Source organism: Dermochelys coriacea, chromosome 1 (genome assembly GCF_009764565.3).
Source record: "Dermochelys coriacea isolate rDerCor1 chromosome 1, rDerCor1.pri.v4, whole genome shotgun sequence".
In the NCBI taxonomy this organism is placed as follows: Eukaryota; Metazoa; Chordata; order Testudines; family Dermochelyidae; genus Dermochelys; species Dermochelys coriacea.
In genome coordinates this window covers 107,521,672-107,531,399 of record NC_050068.2, presented here as the reverse complement: position 1 = coordinate 107,531,399, position 9,728 = coordinate 107,521,672, and positions in this window count along the sequence as shown.

Genomic DNA, 9,728 nt, shown 5'->3' with positions numbered 1-9,728 from the left:
AGAAGCAAGCCACTAAATATCATACCATCAGGGTTCCTGTTCTCCAGAGCAGTAATACTGTCTTATTTGTTATATGCTCATAGTTATTGTAAGGGTTTGTGGGATCTGGGCTTCAAGCCTGCCTTGGGATATAAACCATCGAGCTGTTATATTCAGTTTTGTTCTGTTTTATATACATTGCTTCCCTCTCCCACTTTTGTATATAACCCTTCAATAAACCACTTACCTGTTTTGCACCCTTATCATTATCTCCCTATTTATTTTAAGTGACCACAGATGATAGATGCTGGAGTGGTGAAGATCCTGTCTTTAGGGGTGAGGTCTGCTAAACCACTAAATTTGAACTGTTATGAGCCCACCTATCCTGTTACTATACAAAAGCATATAACAAACAGACAGCTCCTCACTCAGTGTGCTGGCTTTTGTGAATCCCATGCATTGTGTAGGGAATCTGGGCACCTAACTCAAGGCTGTGGATTCCACTATGTGGCAGGGCACCTAAGCTCCTCCTTGTGAGCCCCATCTCAGGCCCCTCCTGAGGAGCCTTAACTATTCCCCCATCATATTCTTCTACTTTGCCTATTAATACATTTCCCTTTTAAAAATAGCACAAAAAGAACATTAATACACTACATGGTGAGGCCCAAAATTTGGTTCAAATTTCTTTTTTTTAAATTCTCTGATTAAAAGTTTAGGTGGGTGACTGAATAAAACCTGCAAGCAAGGGGTGGCCAATAGCCTGCTGGCTGAGACACTCTCCTGGGATGAGGGCAAACCAGCTTAGAGACTTGAACCAGGTCTCTTACATCCCAGGTTATTGGCTATGCAGGACACACACACAAAAAGTTTAATTTTCAACAAAATGAGCACTTTGTTGGAAAATTCCCTACCAACTCTACTTGCAGATGGCTGTGGATTCCTTACTTTTATATAAAACACTAGCCTTACATACTTTTGTCACTGTTCACCCAGAGGAAATAAATTTCAGTTTCAAAGCAGGTATGTGCTCTGCTACTCTTTCAGAAGTTAGAAATTCTAATGCATTATTATATCAGTCACTATTTTAAGGGGGTCTTACATTATTAAAGCATTTTGAAACAAGGAGTGGAAGTTTTACCATTGATTTCAATGGGACAGGATTTCATCCTAGGTTTGGATGTACAAGTTCATGGCTAAGTTATGTCAAGATAGAAATGGATCACGGTGACAATCCTTTACTCAGTACATATTAAACTACAGATGTTCATAGTTGTATGCTGTAGACCAGGGATCGGCAACCTTGGCACACGGTTCACCATTCCAGGCTAATGGGGGCTGCGGGAAATGGCGGCCAGCAGATCCCTCGGCTCACACCGCTTTCCGCAGCCCCCATTTGCCTAGATCAGTGAACCGCAGCCATTGGGAGCTGTGATTGACTGAACCTGTGGATGCTGCAGGTAAACAAACCATCCCACCCACCAGCAGATTTCCTGATGGGCCATGTGCAAAAGGTTGCCGATCTCTGCTGTAGACTTTGCAAACTAAAAAAAGGTTTAAAATAACCTTCCAAGACAGGTGTCCATGAGCCACAGTTGGACAGTTGGTCCATAAATGAAGTCAATTTCACCCTCTGAGCCCAATAAATCTCATTTAAAGATGTCAGGTATTGCACACACACTCTTAAACCACACTGTAAAATATAACAAATCTACTGGAGTAAGGCTAGGGCTGTGATTGTTGTGTGAGTGAGATGATATGCCTTATGGAAGTGCAACTCTAACTATGAATTACTTAAAGTTCTACCATGTATTGTTTTTAATTCTAACCTTTTCATTCTAAAAGGCAATCAAAACAGAGATGTGTCTGCAACCTTAACTTCACTTCAGTAAAGTACTGTTTGCTGGAGAATAATAAAAGCAAGCCTATCTGGCACATGGATCAACCTAAAAGAAGGAAATTTGGCTAAATTGCACAAGATATATATGTTTTTCTCACCAAACTCTGTGTCTCTGTGTGTGTGTGTGTGTGTGTGTATGTCTACAAATGCATCTCATTGTTAGGACTCCCTACATGCCCAGAATAACTGTCCTTAAATAGCCACTGATCTTCATATCATTAATTTCCTGTTCTGAAAACTGAAATGCCCTTTAATTATCCAGCTGTAGGAACACTTAAGATGGTACTAAATTCTGCTTAAGTACAGTCTCCTGCCAAAACGGAAGCAAAAATATATAATTATGTTGGCATTAACATTCTATAGCTGTGTGATATCAAAGCTGCACAATGGCTGGAACATTCTGTGAAGGGCAACATTGTCTGGGTAATGTAGCAGAAACACTTATCTAATAGCATGCCCTCCTGTACCCTCTGTCAGAGTGCCAGCATCTTAGTCCTATTATCAGCCTGCAAATACTATAGGCTTCCACATAGTAAATGTTGCCAAAAGAAACAGTCTTCCCTGTTACAGGAGCAAATATCTACGCACGTATCTGAAACTGAAGAGTAATTAGATTACACTGTTTCAGGCTGACCCTTGTGCAAGAAAATATTCCTGCTGGCTAATTTACATTAATACACATCCCGATCTTTTTACTGCATGTTGTGTTTAGTTCACAGGTCATGCATTTTCCATAATGGATTCTAAACAGATTATTTCAGACAAGTAAAGAACAGTTGAGGTGACCTCTCTTAATATTATCTGTAAAAGCAATACTTGAATCCCACTCCCCCACCCCGAAATTATGCCTTTTCACTTTAGGTTATTATTTCAAAGAGTCAGATCATTGTTTATTGTGGCAGTTTGAACAGGTTAAAAAATATCTATCAGGAAGTTATTTAATATACTAGCCTCCCTCAATAGAAGCATGTTGCAGCCGTCTGTCACTATGTGCAGCTGTCACTTTCATCTATTAAAAAAAGGATTCAGGTATTATATAGGAGCTTAAAAATAAACTCTAAGTACTATTAATGAAATATATTAAAAATACAGTTTTTCTGCTCTTAATTTAACATTTTATTTTCAGCATTCCCATCGACACTGTGCAGTAGAAAGCATCTGCCCAGTGCAGCCCATGGAGCTGAATTCATAGAAGAACATAGCTCACAAAAGCTTATGCTCAAATAAATTTGTTAGTTGCTAAGGTACCACAAGTACTCCTTTTCTTTTTGCGAATACAGACTAACACGGCTGCTACTCTGAAACCTGTCATAAAGACTATCTATTTATTATTGAATCCATCATGTTAAAACAAATCAATTAGTGGAAAGAGAAGATAAGAGCTGAGGAGTTTAAGTTTTGCATGTATTTATTTTAAAATATTGCATTCATAACATTCTTAAGTATTGAACTGCAAAATAAAACCCAACCAAATGCAAACTCCAATTTTAGAAATTTTGTTGTAATCCTCCAGGTTTGTAGCTGTCAATAAGCTAACACAAAACACTAATGCTTTAATAGTAAATGCCTCCTGTTTGTGAAATACCTGATCCTTCAAACTCACACTCACACTCCTATATGGGACTTATGTGAGGAAGGACTTTTCTCGGGAACAAGTATTGTGCAGAAGCCAATCCACTAATTCCATACATTTCTCAGAGGTTGTAAGGAAACAGGGTTATGGAGCAAGGAAGCTCACTGGCCCACTTGGTTCTTCCATTAAAACAGAAGAAGCAGGGACACAATGACAAATTTATTCACAAGAGACTCCGTTTCTCTAAATTAATGAGAAATTACATGCAAAAACGTTTGTTAATATTATATTATGTCTGAGATTTTACACACACGAAGTCATGAAATGCAAAGTCTTGAATGGCACAGCAAGTTTAACTTGGCTCTCGTGTGAATATATACTATTTGGTAGGAAAGCATACTTATCTACAGCTTCAAACCTGCTCTCACCTAACTCAATAGGAGTTGTTCTACTGATTTTAATTGGGGCAGGTTAGAATCCTTAATACACAACTGTGTGGACAAGTTGTGGGTGCAGCTTTTTCCATATTCAAATGTACAGTGTTGCTTTTCAAATCACAGGGAAGAATGAATGATGTGGGGGAAAGGAAAGGAGTAACAGAGATAGACAATGGGTTTACAAAAGCTACAATCCAACTTACCCAAAAGCTTATTGTCTGTTCCCATGGAGTGTACAAGTTAAGGGCCTGCCTATGCCAACACTTAGGCCAAGTCTACACTACAGTCCTGTATCGGTATAACTACATCGCTCAGGGGTCTGAAAAATCCACAACACTGAGCAACGTACTTGTATCAACCTAACCCCCGTTGCAGACAGCGCTGTATTAGCAGGAGAGCTTCCCCTATCAACATAGCCATTGCCTTTTGGGGAGGTGGACTAACCGCACTGACAGGAGACATTCTCTCGTCAACATAGTAAAGTCTTCACAAAAGTGCTTCAGCACACAGCTGCACCACTGTCGCAGTGTACATGAAGTCACGTCCTTACTCATGAGAGCAGTGACTTTGATAAAAATACATTTATTTGCATTCAAAATGGGCATGTACAGCTACCTGTTTGTGCACACTTCTCTTACTAAGATTTTTAATGGATCAGCATGTCTAAAAATCCCTGTGGTATACTAATGAAGTGTCCCAGATATACACACGAACAATAGACATATTATTGTTTAAAATACACTTTATTTTGCTTCCCTTGGCAGAAAAGAGATGGTTGAAACACTACCAGTGAAGAAGTCCAATCAGGTTACATAAGAGATGAGTGGAGTGGGAGGAGATTCTACTGGTTAAGGCTCTGGTATGGCACTAAAGAGACAGGGGGCATAATTCCCTGCTCTGCCACAGACTTCTGAGTTATGCTTGGGAAAGCCATTTAATTTATCAGTTTCTCATCTAAAAAAACAGGACTAATAATATTTCTATTCTAAAACACATTAAATGAATAGATCATTTCACAACTATTAATGTATCAGATACTATGGAGATGATGGGAGAAAGATAAATAAACAGATAGTGGGAATAATGTGGTAGGTAGATCTGTAGGATATATGGCAGAAAACTTAGGTGATCTTTTCTACCATTGATATCTACAGGTCTGCAACGATTTTATTATCAGCATCTCAAGTGGAAAATGTACGTCCAAACATACATGTGAAATCCAATTTGTGATTTAATACAAACATACTTCTGCTTTTTTCTTTTACTTTTCTACAAATATTAATCCAACCAGTTTTTATTCACATGACTGGAGAGGAGCTCTTATTTGTTTGAATATGGATATTCATGCATGAACACATATATCTGTGTGCAAACAACTGCAGTCATACTAGGAGCTCTTATCTGGGCAACCTGTACATGCTCGTTGTGTGTGTTTGGGAGTGATGTTTCTACAGACTGGAAGAGAAAGTGGAGAATGAGAATACCATTGGCTTTCAAACAAATAATTGTACCCGAGTGATCAATCAACATGAGCAATAACGACTAGGAGAGGTAGAAAGATACAAAGGGGAATGCTCAATCAGAAGAAAATTCCCTCTCCTGGTGATATTTTGCATATATTCCAGTTCCAGAATGTGAAGCAAGATATCTTCACAAGTTGCAATGGGGGAGGTTTAGATTGGATATTAGGAAAAACTTTTTCACTAAGAGGGTGGTGAAACACTGGAATGCGTTACCTAGGGAGGTGGTAGAATCTCCTTCCTTAGAGGTTTTTAAGGTCAGGCTTGACAAAGCCCTGGCTGGGATGATTTAACTGGGACTTGGTCCTGCCTTGAGCAGGGGGTTGGACTAGATGACCTTCTGGGGTCCCTTCCAACCCTGATATTCTATGATTCTATGATTCTATGATCTGTACTTCATATATTGAGGAGGTGTAAGATCAGCCTCCGAGTACAACTGCCCTCTGGAGAGCATCTGAATGTGATGTCATAACAACCAGAATAAAGTCAAATAGTGGAGAGCTATCAACCTCATCATCATCAAGAATGAAGAGAAGTGGGGCCACAGCTGTTGGTTGGTGGAATGTGATGAGACTATTTAATGTAAAGTTAGCTAGACAGCCAATAAGTCTGTCTTGTATCTTTCTCTCCTTGTTAGGGCAGGGAGGGAATGCAGAAACATTTAAAACTGAGATCCACTGGTGCTGCTGAATACAGGGCCTCATTCTGATCTTAGGCTGGGGTGGGGGAGTCGAATTAAGATATGCAACTTCCACTACACTATTCGCGTAGCTGAAGTTGAAGTATCTTAGTTTGAGTTAGCTGGCTGTCCTCATGGTGGCAAGTCGACCGCAGCGGCTCCCCCGTCAACTCTGCTTACTCCTCCTGCCGAGGTGGAGTACAGACGTTGATTCGGAGATCAATTTATCACATCTAGACGAGATGCGATAAATCGATCCCCAATAGATTGATCATTACCCGCCGAGCCGGTGGGTAGTGAAGACGTACCCTCAGTTACATCAATTTTCATCATGGTAACTCCCCTGATGTATGTGGAATTATTCCTGATTTATACTGGCATAAGTGAGTTCAATATCCAATAGATGATTTATGCCAGCTGAGGATCTTGGCCTACACAGCATCTCTTTGCACATCACCACCAACTCTGCTCTGCCAAAGATGCCCTCCTCGATGCACCCTTTCATCAGATTCTCCTACAATGTTCACTGTGCCTTCTTCTACATCACTCCAATACATAGAACACCCATCCCTCATCTGGCCTGCAAAGATGCTATCCTTTTAAAGGCCACTTCATTTTTTTAACAGCAAAATAATTAACTATTGGAACAACTTACCTGGTGAATTCTCCATCACTTAAAGTCTTTACATCGGGAATGTGTCTCTTTCTAAAAACACGCTATGACTCAACCAGGAATTATGAATTTGATACAGAAATTATGGGTGATATTTTTTTGGCCTGTGTAATGCAGAAGGTCAGACTAGATGATCATAATGGTTCCTCTGGCCTTAAAGTTACATTAATTTGATATTTATTCTTATTTTGTGCATCTGCCAATGTCTTCTTGTCAAGTAAGCGAATAGGAGTCAGCAGATGTGTAGGTAAAATTAAAGAATATCACAATCTCAGCACAGATCAGTGTCATGCTCCATTACAAAACTATATCCTATGTGTTCTTCATTAATAAAAAGACATACCTAGCAAGTGCTTTTGACAGCCAGATATTCAAAAGACACTGCACAAAGAGGCTGCATGTGCTTTGTTGACATCTTCTGAAATACCAGTGCCTAAAGTAACATTCTTTAGTTTGTTGCCCTGTGCTGATGTGTCCTTTAAATGCACAGCACTCCCTAGCCCTTATCTATGTGGACTTTATCTTTGAGGTCATGAATAATTGATAAGGTGATAACACTCTGATTTTCATAATATTAGAGATACAAAGGACAGTGAAAAGAGTAAAGAAGTTACACTTCCATCTATTGATGGCTGTATAGTATTATTTGTGTTATTCATTATTACTAAATGAACTAGTATAACTATAAACTCTCAAAACAAGCAACAGCAAACTTAATTAACTTAAATCCTTCAAACGTAAATAAAACAAATTAACAAAATAGCCAAATAGATAAAAAGGAAGAAAAATAAAAAGCTGAACGGAAGTACCTTCAAGTCTGAATTATGGTGCTATTTTCCAAGAATCGAAGTCCTTTCTTCAAATAAGTGACAGACCATACAGTATGTAATCATTGATTCTAAAACAATTAAATCTTCCTTCCTATAATCTGCTATAGTTGGGTAGTATTGAAAGGGAGATGTTTCAAACCTCAAACTGTGTCATTATCAGATCTGGGTGAAATACTCATGAGAAAATGGAGACAAAATATGCCAGGTGTTAAGCTGGTGGAATTTGTGGAAAAGCAGCATTTTACAAAAGATTTTCATTACAAGAATTTTTGAAGACTAAGGACATTTTATGAAGCAGCAATGGTGACTCTCTAGAGGCCATATGGATACAGGAGTGGGAGCCAGGATCTTAGGGGTCAAATTCTTTGCTGTCACAAACACCCAACGGAGAGTTCCTGTCAGAAGGGAACTCCTAGCTGGTACAAATACCCACTAGCCAGATCCTGCACCTCACCCCCACACCCTGTGAATGGGCTATGTCAGGAGGAGGAGGGGACATGTCAAGAGCAAGGAGGAATGGAGTGGAACAGAAGTCTGCAACGCAATCTTCCATTGGTGTTGACTCCATTTAGGACCATATGCCATCAGCACAACTTGGAGCATATCAGCAGCTGCTCTAAGCTACATAAAGGCTGTGGCTGGCACTGGCTCCTGACATGCTCTCACTTCTCTCCTCCCTCTACCCCCCTGAAGGCTGATGGTGCCATAGCAAGCACAAATAAGCCAGGTTCCCTAGAGTACCAGAATCATGGCCTATCCACTAGGCCAAAGTGCCTTCCAGATAGCTGACAATCTGTCATTTAGTATCCCCATCCGTACAGTGATATAAGTGATATACCATACGTAAAATCCAAAATCACATAGGATTTGAAGTATTGCCAGGCATGTGTACATACATATTGGCATCCTTGTATTACAGAGGAGAAAACAGATTGCATTTATTGTGTTGATGCTTGCTCTCTTGTATTATCTTGCACAGCTGCCTCTATAAATGTGACCTAGTGAGACCCTGCAAAAGCTGACTATTTTTTGAATGGAGCCCACCTGGGTAAGGTTCTCTTTTTCAGCTTGAAAAAAAGAAAGATTTGCTTCTGATCCTTGAGTGACATTTGAGGATCTGGGAGTGCTGCATAGTATGGGGAACTGCATCTAGGGAAGGCCTAGAGAAAAGCAATAACAGCAAGCTACAATCCTGCTAACCAAAGCCCTGGGAGAAGTTAACCAAGCAATCCCATTCAAGTAATTTGAAGTGATGGCCAAAAGGTTTGTATACATTATCAAACTGACCCACTCACTCCTAACTGTAATGCATATTCATAGGTTTGTATTGGTTTTTATTTTGCCTACCCCATATTTTAATGCAAGCAAGAAAGCACACAGCACATAATATCTTGACTTATCTGAGGTTAAAGTATCCACCTAAGGACTGCAATAAGAACACTTTTTGCTTGCTATGTTAATGCTAAGAGATATATACTCTGGGCTTTATGTTACCAGTTTGCATTTCAAGATAGTGCAGGTGTATAGACAGAATAGCAACTTATATGTTTGGAAATGGAGTTTAATGAGTTGCAATTTTATTATGAAAAAGGAACTCTGTACAGTTTATTAAAATTCCTTACAAATGTATTGCTTTCTATAAATTGGGTTCTAAGAACAGAACCACAGCATTTGGAACTAGAAGAAAAGAGCGCACTTACTAAGCAAGTGGTGCTACTGAAGTCATGGGGACTACGCATGGTTGTGTTTGCAGGTTTGGGCCCTGCAAATCTACTATTTTTGTTAAAGTGATTAGTTCTTATTAGTCCCGCAGAAGATAGTGGACTAAATCTTGAATTTTTTACTCAATGTTTAATCAGTCCTCACTGAAACAAACCCTTTGGGAAGTCAAGGGGAGTTTGCTTTATTAATGATGGTATATACAGTGTGGTCTCACAAACAGCATATGTGCAGAAGGGTTGTAAGACCAGGCCCCTAATTTAGAATGAACTGAAAATTAACAGAAAGTTGACCATTTAAAATATGTGGATAGACTGAGCCTTGTCCAGATACAATTCAATGCTGTATCTGTCATGTTTCAGTATGTTATGGGAGTAGCGCAACAAGCTGTGACTGATGTAGCTTAACAGAACATTTTACA